Below are 14,815 nucleotides of genomic sequence, written 5' to 3'. Positions count from 1 at the left end.
CAAAAGAATGATCTTGGACCCCATTCCTGGTAAGATACATAAAAATTAATTCAAACTGAATCATAGATCTCAATGTCAGAGCTAAAACTATAAAATTCTTGGAAAAACACATAGGATAAATCTTTGTGACCTTGAATTAGGCTATGATTTCTTAGGTATGGCATCAAAAACACAAGTGATATAAGAAAAAATAAAGAAACTGAAAAGCTAACCTACAGAAATAGAGAAAATATTTGCAAATCATGTATCTGATAAAGGACCAGTATCTAAAATGTATAAGGAATTCTTACAAACTCAACAATAAAAGGCATACAACCTAATTTTTTTTACATGAGCATTAAGATTTAAGAAGGTGTTTCTCCAAAGAAGGATGGTCAATATTAGCACATGGAAAGATGCCAACATTATTGGTCATTAGTGAAATGGAAATAAAAAACACAATGAAATACTACTCCCATGCCTACTAAGAAAGCTAAAGTTTAAATAAACAAAATATATAATATAGCACTGTATGTTAACTACACTGGAATTAAAAAATTAGGTAAGAATTTTTAAAAAGACAGACTATAATAAGTGGAATACTCCATATTTCTGGTAGGATTATAAAATGGTGCATCCACTTTGAAAAACAGCTTGGCAATTTCTCAAAATGTTAAACATAGCTATTATGCAACTTGTAAGTATATACCTAAGAGAACTGAAAACACATGTCCACCAAAAAAAAAAAAAAAAAAGGAAAAGGAATGTTCATTGCAACATTATTTGTAACAGCCAGAACATAGAAATAATTACAAATCATTCACTAACAAATAATGAAACTTATCAAGGACCTATTATAGGAAGATTTACAGAATGGGAAAATGACTCACAGAGCTTTCATTCCAACAGGGGAAGACAGAAAATACTGAAACAAATAAACAAGATAATTACAGGTTCTAATAAGGGCCATGAAGGAAAACAGAGTGATGTGATAGAGAAAAACTATGAAAGGCTTACATTGAACAAGGTAGTCAGGGAAAGCCTCTGTGGGGATTTGATCTGAAAGAATAAAAGGAAACAATCACATAAAAAGTGAGGAGGCCTGCCTGCCTGGGGAAATAGGAAGTGTAAATGCCCTCAATGAGGAGACAACTTGGCATGTTTAAAAAACTGACAGAAGGCCAGTGTGTCTAAAACATAATATGTGAGAAGAAAAGTGGCATAATGCTGCAGAAATAGACAAGAGTTAAATCAGGCAGAGCCTAGAGGCCAGAGTACTGAATTTGGATTTTATCCTTCCTCCAACTGGAAGCCATGGGAACATTTTAGGCAGAGTAGTGACACTATCTGATTCACATTTTTAAAAGCTTGCTTGTCCATCATGCAGAGAATGGATTATAAGGCAGAAATAACAGAAAGAGAAAGAACAAATGGGTGGTTCTATTGTAGTCCTGGCAAGACTGTACCTGTGAATTGTTCCAGAACTGGGATTCTTTTTAGGTAATTACATCCAGAACTTTAGGTTCTAACCTATCTAAGTGTAGTGGATACTGTGATGTGTTGCCCAAACTCACTTCTGGAATGAAGCACTTCTTTCTCCAGCTACAGCCTTAGCTGAAGGGACCTCCTGGGGCAGTCTTCATTCAATTATCAGTGCAGGGGTATAAAGGCTGACCCCACGCCGGAATGAGGGGCAACCTGAAGGGCCATCCAACTTTAGAGCTCCCCATGAGGTGCATGAGGCCTTCACTGATAGCACATCCCTGCTCCCAGTCCTGCTTCCTTTCTTTCCCTCCCAAAAGTTTTGATCTCAAGGGCATTCCCTCACCACTGTATTGTATGCTGATCTCCATCTCTTAATCTGCTTCCCAGAGAACTCAAACTATGACACTGGTTTAATAAAAATTAGTACATGGTCCTCAGTTTACCTTCTAAAGATGGTAATTATAAACACTAATAAACTAGAAATAATAACACACCACTTAAAAAAATCCTAACAAAGTAGTTAGACTTTACAAATTATGACATTTTTACTATAGTCCATGAATTTTACATGTATTTTAATTAAATTTCTTGTTTGTAAATACATTTGAATGTTATTTTAGCAAAGGCAACAGTAAAAATATAATAAATGGTGAAATAAATTGTATCATTATCCACTTTGAAGAACCTAAGAAGAAATTGGACAAATTTCCTAAATGTCATTTATTGCAGATAAGAAGACAAAGCATTATTTAACATTGCCATTATAACTGAAACCTAGTATCTCACTCTATACTAATCAAAAGTAAAATTCAATGGAGCACCATGTTTATATTAGTCTGGAACATTATTTCCTACAATCAGAAAAACTTTCAAAATTTGCATATGCAATTCTATTCTTTCAAACAAGGGTCACTCTCTATATTTGCAAGGCATATAGTTTTTGAAATAATTTGATACACAAGAATAACATATAATCAAATTTTAATTATTCAGGGTGGTGGAAGAAATGTATCTCTTAAATCTACCCCATTTAACGCATCATGTATAATCTTCTTGCCTATCAAACAATTTTCCAAGACTGCCAAATAATGAGTTTTACCTTTTTCCTATTTCATAAAGGTTCTAAAGCATCAGTGAAATGGCCAAAGGGCAGCAACGTGAGGGAATTAAGTCAGAAGTAGCAAAGTCCCTAAATAATCTTCAAAGTATTCTATGTCTTAAATAACTTAGAGTTTACTGTTGGTAGTGTTTGCAAAAATTATTGAAAGGATCTTTTCTCTGGAGTTTCAGCCCAGATCAGAATTTTACTGCCTTTTGCCCAAGGCCATTGCAAGATTTCCAGAGCAAAAAGAAGGTATAGTGTGATCCTTAATGTGAGTTATGAAGATCAAAATAGAGCAAAGAAAGGATTTCAGAGATTTAAAATCAGTAACATTCTTTGCTAAATTTGGAAATATGTGTCCATATTTTCACTTTATGTCATAAAATAATTTTTTGCTGTGTTTTTGAAATGGCCAGGCAATAAAGTAGTATGTGACCATGAGTTCCTTGAGGGTGGGAAATTTTATGTTCAGTTTGTCATGTGGAGCCTAGAATACAGCATTCAACAAAAGAAACCAAAAAGGAAAATCCTTTAGCTCTGTGTTTCTGCATACACAAATTTCCTGGACTAAAAGAGTGTATTTGAAAACCAAGTATAAGGAAGTCAGTAAAAATCAGATGACCACATGGAGCCTTTATTGCTCAATCTTCACAACAGTGTTATGAAATATGTTAAAAATGGGGGGAGAGGAAATGAGGTTCAGGGACAGTACACAATATATCCAGTCATATTGCTATTAAGTTGCAGAGCTAGGAGTCAAATCCTTGCCTTAGTTTTCAAGAGTTCTTCTATAGCTACCCTGTACCATATAGTAGTCACTAGCCATGTGTCCATACTGAGCACCTGACATGGGGCTAGTCTGAATTGAGTTGAACTGTTAAGTGCAAAATACACACTGGATTTCAAAGAAAAATGTTGAAAAAATAATGCAAAATAACTCCAGTAATTTTTATATCAATTCCATGTTGATAATATTTTTGGATATATTGGTTAAATGTATTATGAAAATGAGTTTCACTGATTCTTCTTAATTTTTAATGTGATTATTTTAAATTACATATGTGGCTTGCATTACAATGTCTATCTGGCAGATTCATCTATAGGAGAAAGCAGACAAGTAAAAAAAGGATACTTCCATTGTGGAATGACATTGAGGGAAGGGAAGAAGTGATTTTTTATGTTTTAATTTGTCTTTATATTCTCATATACTCTTTGACTTTTTAAACATGAACATATAAAGAACAATTTACAATATAACACACAGATACAGTAACAGAGGTATACAAAATACTACAATGGCAAAGGTCAACTGTATCCATAACCTCAAGGATGTTGTTATATTTAAAGTGTTAAGCTACATCTTAAGGAATAAAGAGAAATAAGGAAAATATGGGAAGGCAACAAAGAGAGAGGAAAAGTGTACCCAATAACAACATGGCAAAAAATAGCAGCTGAATGAAACATGGGGAAGAAAAGATGAAAAAAAAGGGGGGGGGTAGCTATATCAGGTTTGTAAGCCAAGAAAAGATACTTTACCTTTATTCAAAAGATCCTGGAGAATCACAGAAGGAAAGGGACATAATCTGATCTGTAATTTATAAAGACAGCTCTCACTGTCTAGAATACAGGTACACTGGGGTGAAGAAAAGTTGGGAAGGTCAGGGAAAGAAACTAACATTTACTGAGTTCCATACATTTGATTAAGTGTTTTACTCACATTATTTAATTTGGTGTCATTGTTTATAGCTGTAAAAGAAACACAAAAATTAAGAAGTCTTTCATGATGACACACACAGTTGGCGATTTATCCTCAGAAACTGAAGGAAATGATAAAGATGGATACTGATGCAGATAATTTGGGAAGAGGTGATAGAAAAGTCTGGATGTATCATATCTTTATTTTTATTTAAATAAAGTGATGATATTTTGTTGAGCCTGAAGGAGTGAAAATGGATAGAGAATTTGAAAATAGTAAAAAAAAGAATTTGTAGTGGCCACAGAAATGAAAGGAATGGAGGGAGCTGGAAGCAGTAAAAGGATTGGTAAGAGGTGCTGAACATCCATTAAATAGTAGTAAAACTGGATAAAATCTATTGAGCTCTTATTATGTACCATCCACTGGCTAAACATTTTATATGCATTTTCTCATTTAATCCTCAAGATATCTAATTAGGTGAGTATTATTATATATCCCCATATTATATATGCAAATTAGAGATTAAGTAACTTGAACTTTCATCACAGAGGCATGATTCAAATCCACTTCTGTCTGTCCCAAGCCATTTAACCAGATCTCCAGTGTCACTGTAATGTTAACAATCTGAAATTCCATTCTGTTACAACATAAGAAGGCATCTTTCTTAGAAATGAAGATATACCAAGGCCTAAAGAGCTTGAAGTAGCTATCTAAGATCTCAAAAACAGTTCCTGCCAATGCCAGGTCTAAAATCTGTGTTTCAAAATTTGAGAGAGAAAAACAAACTATAATACATCCAGACAATTGAATATTATTCAGTGCTAAAATATGAACTATCAAGCTTTGAAAAGACATGGAGAAGACGTATGAAAAGAATCTTAAATGCATACTACTAAGTAAAAGAAATTATTCTGGAATAATTTATATGACATTCTGGGAAAGACAAAACTAAAGGGACAGTAAAAAGATCGCTAGTTGCCGGGGGTTTGCAGGGAGGGATAAATAGGCAGAGCACAAAGGATTTTTAGGGCAATGAAACTACTCTGCACGATACCATAATGATAGATACATGTCACTATACATTTGTTCAAACCCATAGAATATACAACACCAAAACTCAACTGTAAGGTAAACTATGATGATTATGATTACATTCAGTAGTTTCATCAGTTGTAACAAATATTACAATTTATTGCAACTCTGGTGGGGAAGGCTACCCATGTGTGAAGGCAGGAAATAAATGGGAAATCTGTGTACCTTCCCCTCCATTTTGCTGTGAACCTAAAACTGTTCTAAAAAAAGTCTTTGTTTAAGAGAAAAAAAATAGGGGATAATAAAAGGTGACATACAGATATGAGGAAAAATTTTAAAATTTTCAGATGCAGTGTTCAGTTGTGAATATACAATAAAATGGCTCTTTTGCAAAATTATCAGGATACTTGTGCTAGACCTGAAACAGGTAATGACATTTATGAATCTACGTCTTATAACCCTGTAAGCTGCACATGTTAGTACAGTGTCTTGCATGGACAAGAAATTAAATAAATACTTTTTAAAGGAAAATAGAGAGAGAGAGGGTGGGATGAAGGGAAGGGAAGGAGAAGGAAGGAGGAAAGAAAAAGATAAACACAGAAGGACAGAGAGAAAGAGATGAGAGAAATAGTTTTCCTGGAAAATGTTACATTTCCTAAAAAGATTGTGACCAAATTCTTTGACTCAGAACTGACAAGGCTACTGTAAACTCAAATATTTGACTGCTTTAGGGTACTATCATATATGCTTTCAGATTTATAACAAGTTAATTGCCCTATTTCCTTATGGAATTTTCTTTATGGAATTTTCAGCCATTGCTTAACTGCACAATTTCAGTGCTGGACACAGTAGACAGGTCACCTTTTGTTCAACAGAAATCTAATATGATTGCAACCTTTATACTGACTAGCATTGTAGTATCAAGTGTATGGTATCAGAAAGGCCTTTAATGATATTAAATCCCTAGATTGTATATATTCATCAGAAAACAACTATAATTCTTTTATGAACCACATAAGGTAAAACTAAATAAGAAACAAACAAAAATATACCAGTAAAATTATCAATTCCAAGTTTCTATGTCTCTTTTCAAATTCCTCCAATTAGGTTTTCTATAATTATTAAAGACACCTCTTTGCATGGTCAATATTTGGAAAAAAACATTTTAAGTTGTAAGGTGAGATTATTATAAAGAGAAAAAGAAGTGATTTATAAGAACAAACTGAAGGAAAAATCCAGGATGCATAATCTTAAAATTATATAATTTAAATGAAGTCAGAAGGGATGTGGGGCTAAAATATAACATCACTTCACAGTTCTCGGTCAAATGACATCAACTCTGAAATTCCTACTTTGTACTAGCAATTCCTCTATTCTAATATGCCTATCAATACTGGTATTAACTAAATTGTTCCAGAAGTTGTAGGTACTGTGAGATTTAAAAATGACAATTTTGCAAAAGAACAGATCAAGATGTAATAATGTGTTCATTTTACAGTGTTTCCTGTCTCCCTATTCACCATATGGAAATCAGACACCTCAGTACAATGTGTTCTCCAATTATACCCAGAATAGTGGACATGATAGAGGGTTCAGAATAACTTTGGATAAATTGTTCAAGAGGTTAAATATTATATGTGTTAGGATCAAAACTCAGAGACATATAGAAGTGGTTTTAAGAAAAACTATAAAGAGTTACAGGTTGATGAAGATTCTTTAGGTCATACTCCACTAAAACCTCCCCCTCAATGACTTACTTGCTTGATTGCAGTTCTGCTGTCTTACCAATCAGCTTATCATTAGAGAATATCACATGAAGTTATTGTTCCCAAAGCTATTTGGCAACGCTAACTTTTTAAAAAGATTTTATTTATTTATTTATTTATTTATTTATTTATTTATTTGAGAGCAGGTGAGCAGGGGGAGGGGCAGAGGGAGAGGAAAAGAGAGAATCCCAAGCAGACTCCTCACTGAGCAGGGAGCCCAATGTGGGGCTCCATCTCACAACCCTGAGATCATGACCTGAGCCAAAATCAAGAATCCAATACTGAACCAACTGAGCCACCCAGGCACCCCAATGGTGATGCTAACTTTTTTTTAAGGTTTTTAAAAATTTGAGAGAGAAGAGTGCACACAAGGTGGGGGGAGGTACAGAGGGAGAGGGAGAAACAGACTCCCCTCAAGTAGGGAGTCCAACAAGGGGCTCCATCCCAGGACCCTGGGATCAGGACCTGAGCTGAAGGCAAACACTTGCTTAACTGACTGAGCCACCCAGGTGCCCTGCAATGCTAACTTTTAAGTCAACTGAACTAACATTAATTGAGGGCTGATTTCGTGTGTATGGCACTAACTACAGGATGAAATTCATAACCTAATACAAAAGAAAAGTGTATTAGAATTTTCAACTTATTAGATATAATATATGGCAGGATATTATTTAAACCAACGTATCCTCAGGGCACCTGGGTGGCTCAGTCAGTTAAGCCTCTGTCTCCTGATCTCAGCTCTTATTTTATCTCAGGGTCATGAGTTCCAGTCCCATGTTGGGCTCCACACTGGGCCCAACATGGGGCTTAAGATTCTCTCTCTCCCTCTCCTTCTGTCCCTCCTCACTCCATGCAGACACATGCGTGCTCTCCCTCTCTCTCTCTCTCTCTCTTTCTCTCCAATATAAAAAGTTTTACCAAGAGTAGATTATAACTACTATAACTATCTTATAACTACTCAAATCTATCCTTTGTCCCTATTAGGCAACAGCTGTGTTGAAGATAAAATCTGTTTTACCAATTCCTCTAATCTGTGGTATTGTTTGGGGTTTTTTTTTTGCTTGTTTTTTGTTTGTTTGTTTGTTTGTTTGTTTTGTCATGGAGCCCAACGTGGGGCTTGAACTCACAATCCTGAGATCTAGACCTGAGCTGAGATCAAGAGTCCTTGCTTAACCAACTGAGCCACCGAGGCACCCCTTGAGTTGGTATATTTCTAAGGTGCCTTTTTTATCCACACTACTACAGCTTTTCTGAAAGGTAAGAACAAGATTTTATATGCATCCCATTAATTTTCATCTTCCTATTCTCACACCACTACACTAAAATCTCTCTTGGATCCCAATTCAGACATTCAACACAGTAGCCATCTTGATACGATAACCATACCAGGTAAGGTCAAACAAAGAGCTCTGTGATTCACTACTGTGTCAGTGAATCAATCAACGTGCTCTACACACACTTCTGTTAGCTGAAGTTTCCAGAGTTGAGAGGGAGTTGAATCTTTTTTTTTTTTTTTATTAATAAGTAAAGGTAATATATGTTGTATTGGCTAGCATTTATCTATTTATCCATTCACTTCTTCATTCATTCATTTACATATATATCTATTTATTACACCTTATTTTCATATCATTTGAAAGCTAGAAGGGTTACATAATATTTTTAAAGTAGAATTGACTCTAAATATTAAAGGATGCTGTGATAGTTGAGTTTATGTGTCAACTTTGCTAGGCCATGGTACTAAGATATTTAGTCAAACACCAATCTAGATGTCACTGTGGAGGTAATTTTTAGATGGGATTAACATTTGAGTAAAGCACATTACCCTCCATAATGTGGGTGGACTTTATCCAAACTGTAGGAAGTGTCAAAGACAAAAAGACAGAAATGTCCTGAAGAATAGGGAATTCTGCCTCCAAACTGCCTTGGACATGAATTGCAACATTGACTCTTCCCAGGATCTCCAGCCTGGGTGTATGCCCTGCAGATTTCAGACTTGCCAACCCCAATTCCTTAAAACAAATCTCTCTCTCTCTCTCACTCTCTCCCTTTCTCTTTCGTTCTCTCTCTACACACACACACACACACACACACACACACACACACACACCCTATTGGTTCTGTTTCTCTGAGGAACCCTATTACAGGGACTGACGGCATTCAAAACAAAGTTGGGATGCTCTAGAGTGGACTTCTGTATCAGGTAGAAGGTAGTCTGGATGATTTCTGTGATCTTTCCAATCATTAGACTCTTTGGGTGTCATACGGTTCATTGCTTAGATGGGCTGATAAGTTACTGACTGAAACACAGGCAGCTAACATACAAAACAAAAAAAAAATATTGATCATAACCTTTATTACAGTTATACAATATTGTAGCCTAATACCATTCATTCATATATCCATTATTTTTTAATTTTCCAACAATCCTTTACTACATATCGCCTACATCCTTATAAGAATTTCAAAGAAAGAAACTAAGATTAAAGAGGTACACTATTACTTAAAGAAGAAATTTGGACTAGACTTCAGAAGTCTTTTAACTTTAGTGTCACTTCTTATTTTATATAAGGAATAACGCCAACAAAATTGGACTGCAGTGGACTGAACTTTGTCCCCCCATCCCAAATTCATATGCTGAAGCCCTAATCACCAATGTGATGGTATTTGGAGATGGAGCCTCATCTAAATTAGGTTTAGATGAGGTCATGAGAGTAGAGCCTACATGATAGGATTAGTAACCTCATAAGAGACACAACTCTCCCTCTCTTCTCCCTCTCTTTCTCCACCATGTGAGGATACAGTGAGAAGGCAATCCACGAAGAAAGCTCTAACCAGAACTCAACCATACTGGCACCCTAATTTTGGAGTTCCAGTCTCCAGAACAGTGAGAAATAAATTTCTGTTGCTTAAGCCACCCAGTCAGTCTATGGTATTTTTTATGGCAGCAAGTACTAACTAATATATGGACTTATACACATTGGATGTTATTGACTATTACAATCCACTCAGAGATTACATAGTAAGAAAATTTATTTTAAAAAACAAGTAAAATTGTACTAACCAAAGAGGAAGATCATATAAATAAGTGGAACTGGGCATGAGGCTATACCAGAATTGCCTGCAAAGTTTATGAATACAAAGATTGATTGGTTACCCCACACCCACAGTGTATGATTCAACAAGTCTAGGCTGGGGCCAAAAAATTGGCATTTCTAGCAGAAATTCTCAGATGACAATGGTGCTGAACCATATTTTGTAAATGACTGGTATAAACTGATGAAAGGTGTAAATCACAATCTATTAACAGTATCACAAGTGCATTTTAAACACACACACATGCACAGAAGACCAAACTGGATTTCTAAGATTTTAACCCTGGGTATCTTGAGTGAGACATGTTTGTAAAAGGAAGTTTTCAAAAATTTCATCAGGTTTGTGGAATTAATAGTCTAAAATTACCAAATTAGCAAACAAAATAAGTTTCATTCCTTTACCTAGTTACAACGGAAAAACTAGGTAAAGAAAATGTTATTTAGTAAAGGGCCCTTTCAAAGTTTTAACATGAAATATACAACTAAAATACCAAGTTTTTATTTCTAAAGTCATTAGTTGTCAGAAAACAGTTTCTTATTTTAAATATATTTGATATGCATCACTAAAATTCTGTGGACATTACCCATTTACTTAGTAAGCCTTTTCTTCCTGGACAGGATAAATGCGAACTAGTCTAACCCTAGGCGGTGGGAAACCAAAGGTTACAGCAACAACATTATCAAAAAAAAGCACATAAGAATTTAAAAACGATCATCTAACAGAGAAAAACAACTGTTGGCCTTAAAAATAGTAAGCTTCAGTAATGTTTGTTCAGTGAAATTAATGGATGAGAGAGCTATTGTTTAAAATACCAATAATAGGGGCGCCTGGGTGGCTCAGTCGCTAAGCATCTGCCTTCGGCTCAGGTCATGATCCCAGCGTCCTGGGATCGAGCCCCGCATTGGGCTCCCTGCTCTGCAGGAAGCCTGCTTCTCCCTCTCCCACTCCCCCTGCTTGTGTTCCTTCTCTCATTGTGTCTCTCTCTGTCAAATAAATAAATAAAATCTTTAAGAAAAATAAAATATCAATAATAGGCTTACATAAAATGAATAATATATATTACTTATACATATAATAATTTACTATATATGTATATAAAGCTATCATAAGCAGCAATGAAGAGATATTTGAGAATACTACATTTCTGTCTATCGAATGAACTATAAGTAAAATTAAACTTGGGTATGGATAAGAACTGTAATCAACAGAATGTATAAATATACAAGATAAATGTGAAGCAAGATGATCAATAAAATAAATCTGAATTCAATTCCTAGCTCTGCCATTTCTGTGTGTGAACTAAGGCAAGGCACTTGATCTGTCCTGGTCTCTCTTCAATCAGAGAATGTCCCTGAAGAAATTTCTTGCTTGAAGCAGAAATGATACACCCAAGATTTCATGCACTTCTGCTTTTCCTTATAATAGTTATCTGCTCCTCTCCCTCTGTGAAAAGTGACTATCTAGAGCTCCACCTCACAGATATTGCTTAGAGTGCCTATGGACAGACTCATACACCAAAAACCAACCCAGTTTAGTGGAGTTTTGTTAATGTATTTCCTTCAACTGGCAATAATCACACCTTGGATAAACCTCATTATCTATGATACTGCCACTGTGCAAAGCTATAATGTATTTCCTTCAGATCCTTCTAAAATTCCAAGAAAAGTGGGTTATAAATAAAATTACTATTAAAAATTAGCATATATTAAGCCAAATGCATAAGCTATTTGGATAAAGTACTTTTGTGGAAGAATTACAATTGTATTATAATCTCTTATTTTTTATTATAACCCTTGATCTGTGCTCATAATAGTATTATAAATGTATTCCAGTTAATCCCAAAGATTTAATAAAAGGCAAAATTACTTGTGGTCTAGCTACAAACAAATGTTTACATCTCAAAAGTATATTTTGTATACAGTTGAAGTTAGCATATTAGAAAGATGGAAAATAATTGAATTTGCTATATATCAGCACATCAGTTATTTGGGCTTTGATTCAAAACAAAAGAATAAAAAGAAAAAAAGAGGAGAAAATGTGTCCTATAAATCTTTCAGTATCCACACAGTAAGTTTGAATAAATATGGTTGTTTTTTTTCCATGTGGTATGGAGGATTTACTAGTATTTCTCTCTTTAATTCAGTATGGGTAGGCAGAGGAAGTTTTCATTATACACAAAGGAAAACGTAAAATTAAAAAGATAAAACAAAAAGAAAAATCAATAAATAACACAATGTTAAGAAGAAGTAACATTTAAGAGGAAATCAAAGGAAGAGAGAGCAGCTAAAAAGACTGAAAGAAAGATAAAGGGCAAAGGATTTAAAAATTAAACAGAAGAGAAAAGATTAAAGAAGGAAAGGCAAAAAGCAATGCAGCAGGATTTAAGAAGCCAGTAAAAAGAAAAGACAAGCAGTGATGACAAAGGAATAGCAAGTTCCAAAGCAAAGATACTCGAAGTAATGAAAAGAGAGAAAAAAGGAGAGTAAAATAAAAGCAGTTGTAAATTAATTTTAAACACAATATAGGAAAGATACAATATTAATGGGCTTTAATTTTTTTCATCTTCTTGGCTCTGTTATTGATAAAAAGTAAAATCAGTCTTAACACACAGGAGATTAAGAACAATATTTCCAATGTACAGGGACACAGCACGGTTCAGTAAAAAGTGCATTACCAATAGCACGCTTTGTGATGTCACAAAAGGAACTTACCTTTTCTCTCCCACACTACATCTTTCAATTTTCTATGCTGAATATTAGAGCAACTCTCACCTTGTTTCTAACGTCCTTAGCTTAGTAAATGTTGTGACTTTATTCATAATCCATCACTGAATCTGATTTCTGAAACCACTAACTTATGGTTAAATAAAATGTGTCATAAAGGAAAAACTGAATTACAGAGACTCACCTATAAATAATCACAGTCTTTCTCAACAATACTAGTACCACTGAGAGTTTCAAGAATTTGAGAGGGCACTTTCAGTTGTCATAATAATTGGTAAGAACCACTAATACTGAATAGGTAAGGGTGAGAGATGCTAGATGTCCTGCAACTTCCTGGGGAACATTCTTTTAGGTATAAACATGTTTATACTTATTTAAGCCTCTAAGATCAGGGACCACAGGCACTCAAGGAATGTTTACTAAATGAGTTAATTAAGTATAAAGCAAGTAAAACATCATCATTCTAACACAGCCCACAGTTCTCCATTAATGTATGCTTATGTCTATGAAGTATACGTATAGGGAATGCTTTCACTACATGAAAAGTATACTGATGTGATTAAACTTATACAGCACCCTTCTTTTCACTAAAACCTCTCTTCTACTCTCTTCTAGCAACGTTAGGGTCAATGCAACATTAAATAGTAATGTAGCAGTAAATACTAAAATCATAAAGCCTCTACAATGACTCTTTACTTGTATAAAAAATAAGTGAAGTACAAATTACTATTGATTTCCATATACATTGCTCCATAAAACAATCTACACTGTTTCTAAAAAATGAAAACAAGTCAATGTATAACCACTTTGGAAGACAGTTTCCTAGTTTATTACAATCTTACCATGCAACCCAGAAATTACACTCTAGGTATTTCCCCAAATGAGTTGAAAACTATGTCCACACAAAAATCTGTACAAGAATGTTTATAGAGGCTTTATAATTGCTGAAACTTGGAAGCAACCAATATGTCCTTCAACAAGTGAATGGATAAACAAACTGTTATACATCCATATAAGGGAATGTTATCCAACAATAAAAAGAAATGAGATATCATATGAAACCATGACAAGGCACGGGGGAAACTTAAATGCATATTGCTAAGTCAAAGAAGTCAGTCTGAAAATGCTACATACTATATGATTTCAACTACATGACACTCTGTAAAAGGCAAAACTATAAAGACAATAAAATATGATCAGTTGTCAGCAGGGGTTTGAAAAGGAGTAAGGGAGAGAGAAAATAGATGGAACACAAGGGATTTTTAGGGCAGTGGAATTATTCTATATACTATAATGATGGATAAATGACATTACATATTTGTCAAAACTCACAGAACTATACCACACAAATTAGGAACCCTGATGTGAACTCTGGAATTTAGTTAATAATAGTATCCATTTTGTATCAGTTTTGGTTCATCAATTGTAGCAAATGTACCACATTAATGCAAGATGTTAACAGAGGAAACTATTTTGGGGAAAGGGGGTAAAAAAAGGGAACTCTGTACTAACTGCTCATTTCTTCTATAAACCTAAAACTTCCCCCCAAAATAAAGTCTATTAATTAAAAAAAAGTTAATAAATCAGGTTATATGCTCATAATCCTTCAATGGAAAAATTTTATGAACGGACTGATACCATATGCCCCCTAAGCACTTGTGCTTAAGTGTCTCGCTGCGTATGTGCCTCTAGAGAAAACTCAGGTTTTAATCCCCATCTTCACCTCAAACCACACTCTAGGGAGGTAGGGAACTAATAGGAGAAGTTAAATACTTTTATCGGGCCACAGGGCCTGGTACCTTTCTTGGGATTTTTTATTATTCAAGAGAGCTTCTCTCTCTTCTCCCATGTGTAAACAGATACCTCATGTATCTCCATCAAAAATGAAATGAGAATTTCCAGTTCAAAACAAAATGGACCACATGCATTTATCCCT

At 34.6% G+C, this 14,815-nt stretch overlaps 1 protein-coding gene and 1 pseudogene across 7 annotated transcripts in view; both read right to left on the bottom strand.

Moving 5' to 3' along the window:
* The window catches only part of FOXP2 (forkhead box P2), a 548,352-nt gene that overhangs the window by 445,533 nt on the left and 88,004 nt on the right, over nucleotides 1-14,815 (bottom strand). The gene's annotated exons all lie outside the window — the stretch shown is intronic.
* On the bottom strand, nucleotides 11,649-11,780 carry LOC144379736 (U4 spliceosomal RNA; annotated as a pseudogene).

The sequence above is a fragment of the Halichoerus grypus genome, chromosome 12, assembly GCF_964656455.1.
Source record: "Halichoerus grypus chromosome 12, mHalGry1.hap1.1, whole genome shotgun sequence".
Taxonomy (NCBI): Eukaryota; Metazoa; Chordata; class Mammalia; order Carnivora; family Phocidae; genus Halichoerus; species Halichoerus grypus.
This window is presented reverse-complemented; position numbering and strand designations above follow the sequence as displayed.